Source organism: Oryzias melastigma, linkage group LG20 (assembly GCF_002922805.2).
Source record: "Oryzias melastigma strain HK-1 linkage group LG20, ASM292280v2, whole genome shotgun sequence".
NCBI lineage: Eukaryota > Metazoa > Chordata > Actinopteri > Beloniformes > Adrianichthyidae > Oryzias > Oryzias melastigma.
The window spans coordinates 21,484,074-21,500,446 of NC_050531.1; the positions used below are offsets into that span (position 1 = coordinate 21,484,074).

General features: G+C 39.7%; 1 long non-coding RNA gene across 1 annotated transcript; it reads right to left on the minus strand.

The window, feature by feature from the left end:
* Window positions 1–2,004: 2,004 nt before the first annotated feature.
* Window positions 2,005–9,177, minus strand: LOC118600287. The gene is made up of 2 exons (XR_004949909.1): window positions 8,039–9,177; window positions 2,005–5,767 (listed from the first exon to the last, which is right to left on the minus strand). It is a non-coding gene; the product is annotated as an uncharacterized LOC118600287 (long non-coding RNA).
* Between the last annotated feature and the right edge of the window lie 7,196 nt (window positions 9,178–16,373).

Genomic DNA, 16,373 nt, shown 5'->3' on the forward strand with positions numbered 1-16,373 from the left:
GCTTGGTTGAAAACTTTTGAACTTGAGGTTTGCAAAAAGAAGGAAACTCATTTTATCATTTAAAAAATAGTTTTCGGTATAGTTTTTTTAAATGGTGTATACATATGATTTACTACCTTCCTTGAAAGCCCAAAGCGCTTTAGTCACATTTACACTGATGGGGGCGCTGCTGCCAAACACTGACACCAACCTATAACCAGCAGCAGCAATGTGGGGTTCAGTGTCGCCCGAGGACGCTTCAACTCGTGCTCAAGTGAAGTGGGAAGCTACCGTGCAAACAGAATGCTCTGCCACAGATATTTGCTGTTTTTGTTAATACAAGAAGAATAAAAGACTATTATAAATACAGAATGAATGTAGCTGTAGATCAGGAGGGCCAAAATCCAAAACATTTCTTAGGTCGCGGGCCGAACAAGATAAACATTTATAGAACACTTTAAAACTGCATTTTTAAAACTTTAATAATGAAACTTTTTACTCTAAATGTGAATCAAAAACAGGCAGGAATATTGATCCAGAATAAATACATTTAAACCTTAAATAACTTTCAATATTTTACTGTCTATAAAAAAATATGTAAAATTATACAAGAAATAAACTAAACATTTAAAGAAAAAACATATATCTTTATCTCTATGTTTTGTTGTCCTGTTATACTCACACCATGAGTGAGATGGAAGGAGAGGATGATGACATCCTCAAAAAAGCCATAGATCGTTATACATGATCCCTCAGCCTCTTTAGTTGTAGTGTTGCTTAAATATGTCACCAGCACAAGATAACATCCGACCAGTAAGAAATAATAAAATGAAATGACCTGGCAGGTGCATCTGGTCCTTGACCTTGACACATACAGTAGATGGATTTAAACATTTTTTTTGGCCTAACATGAATATTTTTTCTATTTGTTTTTTGGGGGTTTCAAATAAAATTGGCCCAAATTTAGCTGCACAGAGATGACGAGGGAAAAAAAACATGAAGAAAGTTCTCTTCTTATGAAAGATAATTCAGCATTTGGAAATCAACATGTGTGGAAGAAGACTGGAGTGAGTGTTGGTCCACTACATTTTCTGAAGGGAAGTGACTAATATTACTGTTAGTGACTATTACATGTAGGGTGGAGTTAGGGTTAAAATAAATGTGTGCAATGTGCAACTTGCTGCATCAGTTGTGTGACGTCCAACATGAATTTCCGTCCGTTTTTGGTGTTTGGTCCCACATGAATATGGCCTTTCTGGAGTCCACCCATGTAGTGTCTAGAGCAGTTCGTGCTGCTGATAAGCTGCATGGAGGTGGACTCTGCATTCGCTCACACCGCCAAAGACACCGCAAACTGCTTCAGAAAATATTCTTTAGTGTTGCTGTGTTCAATTATCCAGCAAAACCAGCTGTCAAGATGATGAGAGACGTCCAACACTGTAGCTGTCAAAGCACCACCTATAGCAGGGGCGGGGAAACGTTTTGACTCGTGGACCACATAGGGTTCTAAAACTTGACTGATGGGCCGGATCAGATGTTTCACATATATGTGACCACATATGAGAAAGAAACAACATTGACAAAAACGTGCTTTTTTTCATTCAAAAACAGTGGATTTGGTCTTTTTTATTTCAATTGGACCAATCTGATGATTTCTTTCAGGGAAAAACACTTTTGCTGTGTTAGAACGATCGTAAAAATGACTGTCCGGGAAATATAAAACATTAACATGGATTATCAATGTGGGCCAGATTAAATGGTATAGTCATACGGCCCCTGGACCACCGTTGACCTAAAGCCACTCCCCCTTCATACCAATTACCCAGTATTGAGTACTTTGAAACTAGGAGGGTTGAAGAACATTTAATGATAAACATAAATGAGATGTAGATCTTAATTTATCAAACTGAATGGTACAGTGGTCTGTAGCTGGTGGCTCACAGTCATTGGTTGGTCTTTCCTGTTGGAGGTGAAGATGATCTTCATTTGTAGGTTTTCTCAGTGGCTTTCTACCACAAAAACATGTTTTTTTTTTTTTGTTTGAGTGGTAACTAAGGTTTCCTGTGGGAGTGTTTGTGTTAGCAGCTCTGTGAATCATCAGGGATTTCTCCAATGTAGACCGAGTTCACACAAGATAGCTGGATTATGTTGCAACTTTACATTCTACTGTTTACAGCGAGTTATGATATTGGAGGAAAATCAGCCATCAGTGGAATACTGTACTGTAATCTGATGGAATCACAGTTGAAACCAGAAGTTTACATATGCTTTTTTTCGCTCACCGTCAGACATGAAATAAAAATAAACTTTTCCTGTTTTGGGTTTATCCAAGACGTTTGGCCCAAGTACTGCAGCTTAAAGGCAATAGTACCAAATACTAATGAAATGTATGTCAACTTTTGACTTTGATAAAAGTAATAAAAAGTGTTCTCATTTTTCTGGCATATAGCAAATAAAAATAATGTTATTAAATGTAATTGACCTAAAACAGGAAAAGTTTATTTTTATTTCATGTCTGACGGAGAGAAAAAGCAGAAGAAGTCCAGTTCTGTCCTGGGCTGGTATAGAAGTCTGTCAGGGAGATCCGCCTCTGGACCACAAGTCCAACACGCAGGACACTAGAGATCCGATTCAGTCACAGACTGATGCACCATCACAGTGTGAAGGAGAGACTCTACAGCTCTTTCCTTTCTGCTTCCATGATGTGCATCCCTAAAAGAACCACTCTGGATCCAAACGTGACATCTCAATAGTGGTTATGACGTCCCGCACCAGTCCTGGACTGAATTGTTGAGCCAGTGGAACCAGTGGAACCACTGTCCCCTTCTTCACTTTCTCAAACTTACTGAAATTTGACACACCTAGGTTCCACTAAAAAGGATTTTTTTGACGTTTTAATAAAACCCCTCCCCCACCCAAAAAAGTGACACCAAAGCAGGAATCAATAACTTGGGACCAGAATCTCTCATGGCTCATAATGTATGTTTATATATTTCAATCCAGAGGAAGTTTTGAAATTGTTTTGTGTTTGAGCAAACTTCAGAAAATTTCACTCAAACCACAAGTTTAAGCCAAAAACCACTACGGAAGTTTTGATGACCTTTCACCTCGGGAAGTGAATTAAGAATCAAGCAAACAAAAAAAAAAATTATCAGCAACAAATTTAACTCTTTCAAAAAATGTTGGTCTTTTCTCCGCCAGCATCATTAGGAAGCTACTTTATGGAATTGGAACTTGAAGATTTTGAAGAGTGTTAGTTTAGCGTGGCGAGCTCACAAAAGTGGCGTTTCCCTGTTGCTCAAATTTTATTAACCAGAATACTGTGAAAATGTTATACATGAATCCCTGGCTAAAGCTGAACGAAACAATACCACACATGGTGTGAACATATTAGGAATGTGGGCGTGGTTCACAAAAAACTTTGGTTGTTAAGGAAACCAAAAAATGTACTTTTCCAGATTCATCTAAAAATCACCTAGATCTGTTCATCATCTTTAAGTGAACAAAAAATAAAATAGTTGCTATGGAGATAAAACCAACAGAAAAGCTGCTAATTTAAAATAAGTGTTTTTTTTTTTCAGAAGTGTAGAGTGAGGGGCCTGAAGAGACCGCTCAGCCATTGAGGGCGAATGGCGTCTGCAGACCAAACATCTCTGCTCGCAGTTTAAATTTGTATTAATATGTTCAATATTTGGCACTTTTGATAGAACATTCCAGCTGCTGCTTCTGTTCCAGCAAACAAATGCCGTCAATGTGAGACCAATAAAGTTATTTCAATTCTTCACATGAACAAAAGCCACAAAATAACTTGGGATCTATAAATTCTAAACAAAGCTGCAGTTAGAAAATGTCATAAATCTAAAGAACAAACTGAGGAAAAGTTCTTGGTGATAAACGCCCAATGTCTGCACTCTGACACCGTCTAAAAGTAAAATAAATAATAAAGTGAATGGTAGTATCACGACTTCCTGTCCACCATTACCAGATACACACATCCACTACTGACATTCCCACTCATCTGTATTTTCCAGGTCTGATCCTGAACAGCTTTAAAGCATCAGCAGCACAACGTTTTCCAAGCACCAAACCCGGCCTGAGGAACCCCATATTTTCATGTCTTCCTTTTGAATGAGCTTTTGTGGTTGTGGGTTCCTCTGTAATTACGAGTTGCCCTCTCATCCTGGGCCGCACAAAGCAGCAATTCTTCTTTTGGGGTGAGAGAAAGATGGGGACAGAGGGGGTTTGGACCAACGCCACATTCTGATGAACCTCCCTGGATCTGAGGATTGTCTTTGTTCTCAACCTTCTGAATTTTCAAAGTCACTTACTCGTGAATATATTACAAGATATGGACTAACACAGAACGATTTGTTGAACTATTTTTATTGTCTTACAACACAGCTCTGCTAAATTTACAGTCATCTCATTTCCTCTTTTTTTGTTTTGTTTTACAGTTTCAGGGACTTGAAACAAACAAAGCAAATTGCTGGAAATAATCAGATTACTGGGGGAAAATACAAGTGTGTTCATCAGATTTTCTGATTTAATAATCTCTAACTGTAAAAGAAGAACATCCGATTCTGTGATCAGAAATCTTTTTTTTTTTTTGAGGAACAGACCGAACAGTTGAACTGGGGGCACATTTTGAAGCCTAGTAGCGCCACATCCAGCCGCTCTTTGATTTTCTTTTGAAGTTGCTACAAAAATACAATAAATGGACCTAATTCCAGGTTCAACAAAATATTTAGATGTAAACCACAAACATATCTATTTACTATAGTGCAGAAATGTATATAATAATAGTTTTTTCTAATTTTATATTTATTTATATATTTTTCTCTTTTTTTTACCCTAAAATTTAATTATACAAAATATGCAAAAGAGGCAGATAAACAAGCTTTCTACTTTCTGTTTTCTATAATTTTCTTTGTATTTGAACTTCTTCAAGGACTTTTGTATTTGTTGTTTCAAGAAAATTAAAGGAAATAAAGAAATAAAAGCTGTAAAGAGGCATATTGTTTGCTTGACCTTCCACTTACTGTAATAAAACTAATCCAAAACCCCTCATGGTGTTCTGTAACCTCCTTCTTCTGTAACAAAGCAGTTGAGAGCGAAAATGATGCAGCAACACGAAACAGGCAGAAGAAAAAATCATCTTTATTCTAAAATCGTTTAATTTTTATTTTTTTTTAATAAAGAAGTACTTTTTCGCTCTTTCTGCCCCAGTTTTTACTTCTTGCCACAGTGATAGAGGCCTCTTTACACTCTGAACCAATCGCCATCATTCAAGCCCCTTTCAGAACTCTCCCTAAGCCCCGCCTCCAACAGATTTTAAGGCTTTTTGACCCGTCTCCAGGTCAGAAGGACCCATAACATCCTCACTTCCCCCATTCGGATCCAGCTCTACTCCATCCACTCCCATCTGTGGCCAGCAGGTGGGGCTCTGTTTCTGCCCCGTCAGTCTCTGTTACATTACAGTGTTTGGTGATAAGAGGATGTGAGCTCAGTCAACTGCTTGAACCCCAGAAGAACAAGTTCACTCGTTACTCATCGAGTCAGCAGCAGGTCACCACAGAGTTCGTCATTGTCTTCTGATATTTTGAGCACTTCCTGGAAAGTGATTGTCACTGTAAATGTTTCAGAATTTCAGGATTTTGTGTTTGAAGCTGTTCTGCTGCTGCCAGCAGGATAATCAGTCTTTGGTTTTTGTCTTTCCTGGTTCCAGTCGTCAAGTCTCCCAAGAATGCAGCGGGCCGGGCACGGCCTGGCGGACTTTTTTATCCTTGATCTGAAAAAAACGCCTCATTCATCAACGTTTTGCTCAATTAATATGAAAAATATTCAGAATAAACTCTTGTAAAATTCATTTAAAGGTTCGGAATTCCTTGTATTTGTGTTTGCAGTACTGACAGTGTTTACATCAACCCCTGTTGCTATGCAGCTTCATCTTTTTGTTACTGGTTTCCCCATCAGGAGTTCACAAAGAACCTCATTGGTTCTCAGGATGCACAGCGGTGCAGCAACACAGCCGAGGAAAAGAAGAAATGACTAAAGAGTTTCAGAACTGAAGTACACCCACAACAGGACGTGACTTTAAAGTCCCCCTCTGATGACAATCAGGTTTTAGAGTTTTTAGATAGAGAAAAATAGTGTAGCGATTATAACAAAAAAATCTGAAGTCGCTGAGAGACTGACACTGGATCCGTTGTTGTGTGACACATTAAACCCTCTCGCCTCTAACTTACAGGTGCAAAATCCATCTACATCTCTGTCCTGGATACACCTCCGTCTCAGACTAAGGAGAAGAAAATCTCTGCAAGAACCTGAAGTGACCAGATCAGCAGAGAGATCACAGTCCGGGTGTAAAAATGTGCTTGATAAGCCTGTTGGAGATCTGGTCCTCCACATCAAAGTGCTGACCCTGATGGTTGGTTTACGGCAGGAGCAGGGGCGTTTCTGATCTTTGTCAGTGTTCTCGGTCCGAGGATTAAAAGATACCAGACGTTCTGTCTGCCCGCATGTGTTCCAGTCAGCCGTCACAGATCATCGTGTCTGGATCGCTGTGTCTGCATCACCGTTCCAGGCTTGATTCAAACCCCAACATAGTCACAAACTAAGCAGACCAGATTATCAGTCATCCACCAAATCCAGGAGGAGCTTAAACTAGCAACTTCTTATCCTTCTGAGAAATGGAAGACCTTTAAACTTTCCTATTTTCTTCATAATGAACACTTATATTACATGTTTTTACACTAACCCTCCTGCTCTCCTAGGCTTGTTTACTTTAAAAGTTGGGTCATCTGGACCCCACAAGACAGCGCGCTGAACTTTTTTTGTCAGTGATTGTAGCTCTTTACTGGTGACGGACGTGAAAACACGCAGCGGCTGGCGGAGCTTCAGGAACTCGTTATACTTCCAGGTAGGGAAAAATTCACAAAAAATAACAAATATTGCATAAATAATTTGTTTTTTGTGTGTTCCTAAGGTAATATATGATCATAATTGCGGATATAATTTACTCTGAAAAACTTAAGAAAATCATGTTTTAGCCTCTGTAACTTTTGTGGACAAGAATTACTCATCTAATAAACACTAAAGATGGTTTTCCTTTTCAAAGATGCCAAAGCTTTATTTTCTCACCACAGGAATACGTTTCCACAGTTTATCTGAGAGCATCGAAGAAGACAAATATCTGGTTTACCTTTGGCAATCCAAATTTACTGAGGATTTCCAAGATGACAGAGTTAACCCATTGTTCTCAGTTCATTTGAAAGACCTTGAATGTTTTTTTTTCCAGGCATATATTTGGCCATTGGTTGCTGTCTGGAAAAACAGACTCGAAGAAAAGAACAAAGTAGCAACATTTAAAGTCAATTATTACACAAGTTTGAAAACAAAGCAACTCCACAACATCAATCTTCATAAGGGAATCACAATTAGAAGTGCATTGTGAAAGTAAACCAACTGTTGAATCCACTGGATTATCCATTCAATCCAGAGGTTTAGACTGAGCTGTATGTACTATAAATTGTAACACAGAAGGCATCACTGTGTATTACACATCTCTGCGTGAATCTGTTTTCAAAACTCATTTAATCTTTTAAACCTTGCATTTCAGAGATGATCTAAGTCGAGCTTCAGCTTTTTATGCCTGAAAATGTCTCTGGAACCTTTTTGTTCTTCAGGTTTTTTTCACATTTGAATGCTTGTTTTATGATTCAAGATTGTTTTGTTCTGGTGCAGCTTTCTACTATTTAAACAAGCTTATCAGTTAAGAAAATCAGTAGCATGTCCTTGCACGTTCACCTTCCTTTAAGAAAGAACAAATCACCAGCGACGTTTGATCTGCAGAAAAAGCTCTGTTTCAGGAGTCTTGCTTCCTCTTGGTTCCTGGTTGTGGAGACCAGCGGAGTCTGTCATGTTCCAACAGGTAAACTCCCATTACCATCCGAGCAACACGCACGCACACACAGCCCCCATTCCAATCCCCCGCCCAAACATCCGCTCTGCACCAAACATCCCTGGGCATGCTCTGACCCAATCAGCTCCGGAAACTCACCTCTTCAGCAGTTTGGACTACAGCACATACTCGTCTTCAGTCAGGGTTGGATGATAGCTGCTATCTAGTGATACTGACCATAAAAAAAAAAGTTTTGTCAGAAGAAAAAAGAAAGTACAGGACATACTCATTACCACAACAATGTTGCAGGAAAGGCTGCACAAAGTCATTTAGAAAAGATCCCTCCCTTCAGCCCTAACACTAACAAAGAGGCATGCTCACATTCTTGAGCAAGGAGAGGAAATAGTTCCGACATCTGATAACCTTTAACAACTCTCAAGCGAGACACGGCTGCTTTCAAGTTAAATAAGGTAAAACACATCAAAGACTCTTCAGTGATTAGTGCTGCTGCGGATGATGAAGAGGATGAAGGCTTTTATGTAGAAATCTCAAAGGAACTATGAGTTGAGATGTATTACAGACTAACTAATATCTGACTAGTAACCAGAATTTTGTTAACCCCCCAAAAGTATGACAAATAAAGTTAAGACCAGGGTTTGAGTCAAAGGCGTCTCTGCAGTCTTTCTACCTGCTACCACTTGTTACAAACCCCACCCCAAAGTGACTGATACTGTGGATCTTAAGTTACCTTTGTACAAGGGTTTCACATGTACTCTAAAAGGACTGCTAAGAACAAGACTCTTATGATTTTTATTTTTTCATAAATGATGATCAGATTTCAATGAGCAGAGATCTTTGGAACACAAATAATGAAAGATTTTTTTTTATTATTCAATGTGCATAAAATAATCTATAGAGTTTGGCGGTTAGACTCTGGTCTGATGACGTCCTGCATTCTGGTGGGTTAAGCTCAAACTATTGATGAATACATGTCAGAGACGCTGTTGGTGGTTGAAGTGTAGAAGTAGCAGATCCAGAACTCTGGAGAGATTCTATTTCTACTGAAAACACGTTGGTGTGTTCCCAAAAGAGATGGACAAACAAAGTAAGAAGATGGAGATAAAGATCTCCTAATTATAAATTAGTTTACATTTACTAACATACCTACAATATAGTTATCTTCATGTATTGTTTAAAAAAATTCCACCTCACAAAAGTTAACTGAGCACATCTTTACAACTATGGTTTTATGAAAACGGTTGTAAAAAAAAACCTTAAAGATCTCTTTAAAATATGAGAAGAAATGTATTTTTGCCAGATTTTCTAAAAGTCCCTGAAACAAAAAGGAAATTCTGCTCACCAAAAGTTAAACCATCTTTACTACCAGGATGATAAACCAAATCTACGAGTAAATAAGTTAGATCGAGGTTCTCAAACTCAACTTACCTCTTGGCCACTGAAGCCGTATGGGGTTCCGTTTGTGCCAAAAATATGTTTATGTCTATGTCTACTGAACAAGTTTATGGGACATTTGTTCATGTCTATGTACTACTAAGCAATATCTTCTGTGTCCTGTAAAACAACAGGAGCTAACAATGTTAGCAACTGTTGCTAAAGACTTTTCTGATGACAGATCCAACAACAATGACAAATGCAAAGTTTTAAGCATAAAGCTGAAACATCACAAAGCAAATACAAAGCGTGGACATGCAGAAGATATTGATTAGTAGACACTGAACTTTCATATTAAGGCGGGGGCCGCAAAATATCAACTTGAGGGCCGCAAATGGGCCACCAGTTAGAGACCCCTGAGTTAGATAGTCAACTTTACTCATCATAATTGTGATGGGAAAAAACAAACCCAATCAGTTTAAAAAGGTTTTATCATTAAAAACTGCATAACAAAGAGTTCCATTGTGGTTTCACTTGACCACATGACATTCTCCAATCCTCCTCTGGATTATCCAGAGAACTGTGGATGCTGCCTTAAACATGGGGGTCTACGGAGCTCTGGAGGATTTGAATCCATGATGACGTTGTGTGTTACCATAGTCACTTTACTTACTGTGGTCATTGGCCAGTTCCACCATGTAGTTCTGGACAGTGTCCTTTTTTGTTGTACAGGTCATTTTGACCCCACCAGGTGAGATTTTGCATGGAGCTCCAGGTGGAAAGACATTGTCAGTGGTCTTATTTTCGTTTATTTTCTAATAACTGCTCCAACGGTTGATTTCTTCTCATTAAACCTCTTGTTTATTGTGGGTCAGTTCATAGTAGTCTTTTTTAGGTCCTCAATCTTGACCCTGGTGTCCTGCGACAGCTCTTTGCTCTTGGTTGAGACCAAACAGCTTTCATGTGAAACTTATGAAAGCTCTTTGGGCTCCACAATGACAAAGACCAAAGGGCTGTCAAAAGCCACCATGTACATCTCTTTGGTCTTGGTGGACAAGTTGCAGTAAGGTGGTGGAGAGGCGTCTTTCATACAGATAACCTGTTCAAACAGGTGACTTGAAAACAGGTATCGAGTGGAGGATAGAAGAGCCTCTTAAAGAAGAAAACAAGTCTGTAAGAAACAGAATTTATATAGGTTTATAGGAGATAAATACTTTTTTTCTGCAACATTAGACAAACAAGTTCTTTAAAAGTCTTTCAATGTGATTTCCTGGATTCTTCTTTCACATTCTGTCTCTAATAGTTGAAGTGTTTCTATGATAAACATTACAGACCAAAGTCATGTTTCTAAGAGGGACAGCTTGCATAATCTGTGACTGACAAATCCTAATTTAGCCCCTCCCTACATATCTTTTCATGCCCCTCTTTCTCCCATAACTGACTATGTGTTGTCCCACAGGAGTCATGCTACTATTTTTAGAGTCTGAGGAGTCTTTCATTTTCAATGACACCATGTTTGGTTTCATTTTGGTTTTAGCTTAAACTAAAACATGTGTGTGCTGTTGTCTTGGTATGTTTACACACCATGATTATTGCTTGGAGGTTTCACGGCTGATTCTTTACTCAGACCTAAAACTGTGTTTCTTACTGTAATTTTGCCTGGCTGAGTGACTGGATTGAATACGGGGAAGTGGCTAAAAAGTTGTTCTGATTTAATTAAGTCAACAAGACAAGGACATGTTAAAGGGTTCTTAACAAGCGTGGGATAAAGAGCATTTTATTATTTAGGGAGATTGATTTGCTAGAAACCGATTTCTGCCTCTGATGAAAATCATAGTTTTTTTTTTGTTTTTAACATGTATTTGTGGCATGTTTCTCATGAAAGAGAACAAATGTAATAAGAAATATATATATATTTTTTGTATTTCAAAGTATTTCTCCTTTTAAATCAATCAAACTGTCTTGGACAGACTCTGTTTGAATGAATGATCTTCTTTCCATCAACAGCTCTGCTGCACATCACTAAACCCTCATCTGTTCCTAGTGTCTAGTTCAGGTTCTGGAGAAGAGAAGATGGTATCTTCACATTGACTGCAGTCAAATGAGCCGCCGTTCACATTTCTGTGGTCAAATCAGCATCACTGGATTTTTGGTGTGAGTTTCATCCAATACTTACGGTAGCAGGACTGAGAACGCTGGAAAATCTCCACCAGACTCCACGGAGCTTCTTGATGTGACCACGGAAATGTGAACGGCGGCTCATTTGACCGCAGTTGGAAAGGATTGTAAATCAATGAAAGAGCATTTTGATGTTAGCTTTGATTATTTTATCAAGAACTCTGAGAAACCAATGATTGAATGTATTGATCACAGTCAATAAACATTGGAGAATTAGCTAAAAGAGTCTTTGGTGAACTGGAAGGAGAAAGAATCAGGATTTTGGAGGAAGTTCTGTCCATGAAGATCTTCACTTCCTCGTACGAGCTGATATCTTCATCAAAACGATACGGCTGGACATTATTGAGATTGATGGATCTTTTTATGTAGCAGCGGTGAAGATTTATGCTAGCGAGACACAGAGCTATCATAATCAGACATGAGGGGCGTCAGCTCCAGAAGCCACGCCCCCTTAGGGGAGATTTTGGAAATAGAGACTTCAGATCAACATGAAAATTGGCTTTAAGACATTTAGGTTGTGGAATTTTGGTTAAAAACGTCATAAATAAAACACTACTGGGGACGATTTTTTTTAAATAAAAAAAAATTCATAGGGGACTTCAAATCCACAACTGTGCAAAAGCAGAATTTTAGTCTATGATCTTTACGTTATCCAGGATCTAATGCAGTTTTTGAGACCGTGGTATCAGTAACTTTAGCACAATCACTCCTCTTCCTCATCATGCTGTATACAGTGAAATACCCTGGTGTTATGTGTTATAACATGTAACTTTCATTCAGTATCTTGCTGCTCGGGGAAAACTCTGTACATGTGTTTCACAGACTTCAGTCTTCACTCATGCTGATGTGCTCTCCTCTTTGATTATCCTCTTGTACATGTTTTCAATAAAAGATTTGGCTCCAGGATTATCTATGAAACATATCCCTGTGAGAACTACAAGTGATCTTCATTCCTTTGTTTAATCGTCTTTGATTGCACCAAATGCTACATTTTTGCTCTAAAATCTTAAATCTTCTGACGCCTCTTTTTCATAGATCGTTACACTTTTTGCTGTACTGTTTTTATTCGTATCAGTGTTGTGTGTGCCTCATTTTTAAGGCGGACCTCGCTGAGGTCTTTTGTGTGTCTTTGTATGTCTATTGTTTCCATGTGTGGTTTGCTAATTGGAGCTGAAGGACACAGCTTGTAAATGTCTGTTCCTTCCTCAAGGAGGGAATTCAGCTGCTTGTTACCATGAGTGCCGCTACATTTTTGAAGTGCCTTCAGAAACACTGTAGCTGTTTTGTGTTGTGGCGTCCTCTGTCTTTCCCCGTGGACGGTGGTAGTCTGGCTTCGTAAGAGGAGTGCAGGGTTGTCTTGCAGATTGTCATTAAAATGGAATGTAACAAATCAAACCTACAGTATGACATATGGGTGATGCTGCCATATGGTGCCTTACACCACACTCTAGTCATTAATATGGTGCAAGAACTGGCTCTTTATTGGCACAGAATGTCCATAGGATGCCTATCACTTGTCCTCATCACTTGAACAGCTCCATGACCTGATGCTGGTTTTGGGGGTGGTTGAAAAATGAATAATCCTTACAATGTGATTGAGTCTCAACCACTTCACCCTAACCTGCTTAAGTGTTCACTATGACCTACTGCCCGCAGCATACCCGTAGAAAAAAAAAAGAACATTTTCCTATTTCGGGTTCACTGAGTGATCTACGATCTTAAAGGTTTGGGCGGATGACCTGAGGGCAGTTGTGACAGAGGCTGTAATCAAAGCACTTTATTATTGGGACTTTATTTCCATGTTCTTACATTTAAAGGGTAATCATACGATGTAGTTGGACGCTGACTCTATTCTCACTACAGATTCAAAAAATGCGACTGAGTAACAGTTACAGAATGAAAGATGGGCGGGGCTTTTATACTAGAGTTGCTGAGCATGATGATGTGGAACTTCTGGAATTTAGACCACTTGACCAATCACAAAATTCAACTGCACTACATTGTTTCAACCTCTAGGGGAAAGCATGTAGACTTGTTTTGAGAATATTTTCGGAAATTAAAAAAGTTTATTTTAGCGGCTGGATGGCTCAGTGGGCTAAGAGTAGGACTGGCATGCAGGAGCCCTAGTCTTGGTTTCTTAAAGGTGCTCACTAGGAGTGTAACGATAAATCGATGAATCAATTTCTATTCCTAGAATCCAACCAGATCAATCTCTCTGAGGAGGGTTATTGAGGAGGATTATATACAATTGTTTCAAAGGGAAATTCATTGATTATAATTAATTATAATTGCAAAATATAGTTTTGATTGAGACAAGGTGAGTTTACAGTATTTTACTGTAATGTAAAATGACCGGACAATACACATGTGATGCAGCAAAAACTGATTCATGTGTGGAAACACTTTGAATTGATCAAAGTCATGTGACCATACAGTGTGGTAGAATGTTCTAATAATGATCATGAATCGGGCTCAGGAGGTCTGAACATGAAGCTGAACTAATGTTGATCTCAGTGAGATATTTACAGAATGATAGCGACTTTCTGTTGCATTGTGTGAACAGCCACTCCCTGTGATTATGAAGGAAGCCCGCCCTGTGTTACTGCCTCTCCTCAACATCATGGATCACAGGCTGCTTGGAAGCTGCAAACAGCCTGTCAGTACAGGCTGTCAACACAGCCTGTACTGACAGGAGAAGCAATGACGCATACTTACTCTGCAATTATTGAGAAATGTTTGTTCCTCTGGACTCAACACTGCATGTTTCCAACTCTCTAAAACATCTGATTAATCTCATGATCTCTGCAGAGGCATGACAGTGAGATGCAATTGTGTGAGGTTTCATGTTTTAGCATGAGCTGTTATAAGTAGTGTATACTTTACTATAGGCACAGTTCCATTCACAGTTCCATTCACCCAAACACACATTCACACCATTGGTGGCTCTGCGGACAAACACTGGTGCCAACTTATAACCATCTAGAGTAACGATGGGGAATTGAACCTGGGAACCTCCAATCACAGGTTGACCACTTCACCTCTACAACACAGCTGCCACCATTAATAGTGTCTTTGGTCAGCAATGGTTATTCATGGAGGGTCTGATGAAATAAAACATGCTGCAGGTGATCTGTTAACCTTTGACAGACCTGAAATAAACCCTGAGAACTTTAACACAAATAAAAACATGAACTGTGTTTTGGAGACATGAACTTAGCCAAGACAGAGGAGAGAAAGTAATGTTGAGTGAGAATTTTAAAGCGAGGAAGAATGACAGGATGACGGATGGTGTTGAACGCTCCTGTGTGTTCCAGAAGGATAAAAATGTTGAGATAACACGAGAGTCTGAAGGAAGGAAATCGTTTGTTACTGCAAGGACCGCTGTTCCTGCTGGAAGCCAGATTGGAATGAATCAAACAGACTAATGGAGTTCCACTGAATTGTGGGGCAAAAAAAATCTCCAGGATTTTGAACAGGAAGGGAAGGTTGTAGAGTGGCATAACAGTTGCAGGACTGCCAGGGTCAAGACTAGGAATCCAGTCAGTAATGGCCCAGACTGCTGTAGATGAAGGCATTCTTAAAGTGAAATCTCAATATAGCAGGCACACCTAATAGTTGAAATGAGTTTACTTATCTCTCTTGACCTATCAGTGACCTGGTTTTGCAGGAAGTTTCTACCTCCAACTACCTTCGATCCAACTTGGGGGTGGAGCTACTTGACAGCGGTCCCACTCCCATCAGCTGGATTTGGGCCTCTTCTCTCTCGGTTTTAAGAACCGAGACATATAGGACCCTTGGTAGGGAGAGTACTCTATCAGGACATGTCCACTCAGTGCCCTACCTGCCAATTTTAACTGCACCCTTTGTCACACACATCCTTTACGCCACAATATGAGACTTTCCAACACCAACACATTCTAATTCCCAACTCATCACATATTGACGTTTGGTCAAGGACCCCTCCGTGTCATTTTTTGACGTTTTGGGTGTCCCCAACTCGTTTTTTTTTTAACATACTGACTGTTCCCATTAAATCACGTCAAGTCCCCAATCTCCGGTCTGTGAACTGGACCAAGTCCTGTACACGATGTGGAAAGCAACGGTACCCAAACCCAGTACCGAACGCGGTACAGGACGTGAACCAGTACCTAGTTAGGGTATCAGGACTGGACTCGTCCCGAAGACCAGTCCACATTTGGTACTGTGTCTCGAGGGTTATGTGCCCTTAATTTTACGATCATCCAGCATGCCAAAAAACAACAAGTTGGGGACACCCAAAAGTCAAAAAGGGACGTGGAGGAGCCCTTAACCAAACATCAATATGTGACGACTTGGAAGTGAGAATGTGTTGCCAACACAAGCACTCACACACGTTATTCAAGGAAGGTGAGTCCTATGACCTTCTGTCACCTCCCCCATCCCTGGCGGGGAATGGGGGCCTCAGCAATGGTAGCTGCGCCCCTTGAGCGCTGGCTTCCTGGGCCCTGTGGTCATCTCTTCATGCAGGGAGAGAGGGATCCCTAAGTTCTCTGGCAAGACCATGAGCCGGGGGATCACAATGTGTCTGAGCCTGGGGGTGTCCATGTCCCTATAGTGCAGGTTCTGGTCCTTGCTCTTCAGAGATGGGCCTCTCCAAAACTCCAACGGTGGCTGTGCCTGGTCGGGCCATGTTTAGAAGACAAATATTAGTAGATGTTTAGTTGAGCTGTAGTATTGTGCACATGTGGACAGGTTTTTATGTTAAGTTTTTTGGAGCCAATGGGTATGTTTGTAACATCTGAGTGTGTGTCTGAACCCCCCCTCCCTTCTTCTTTTTCACCCGGTCCAACAACGACAACAAAATAGTTTACAAACATAATCCATATAAATAAAGTTTCGCCTTGAATACTAAAGGAGTTTATACAAATATGCACCTTGTGTATCT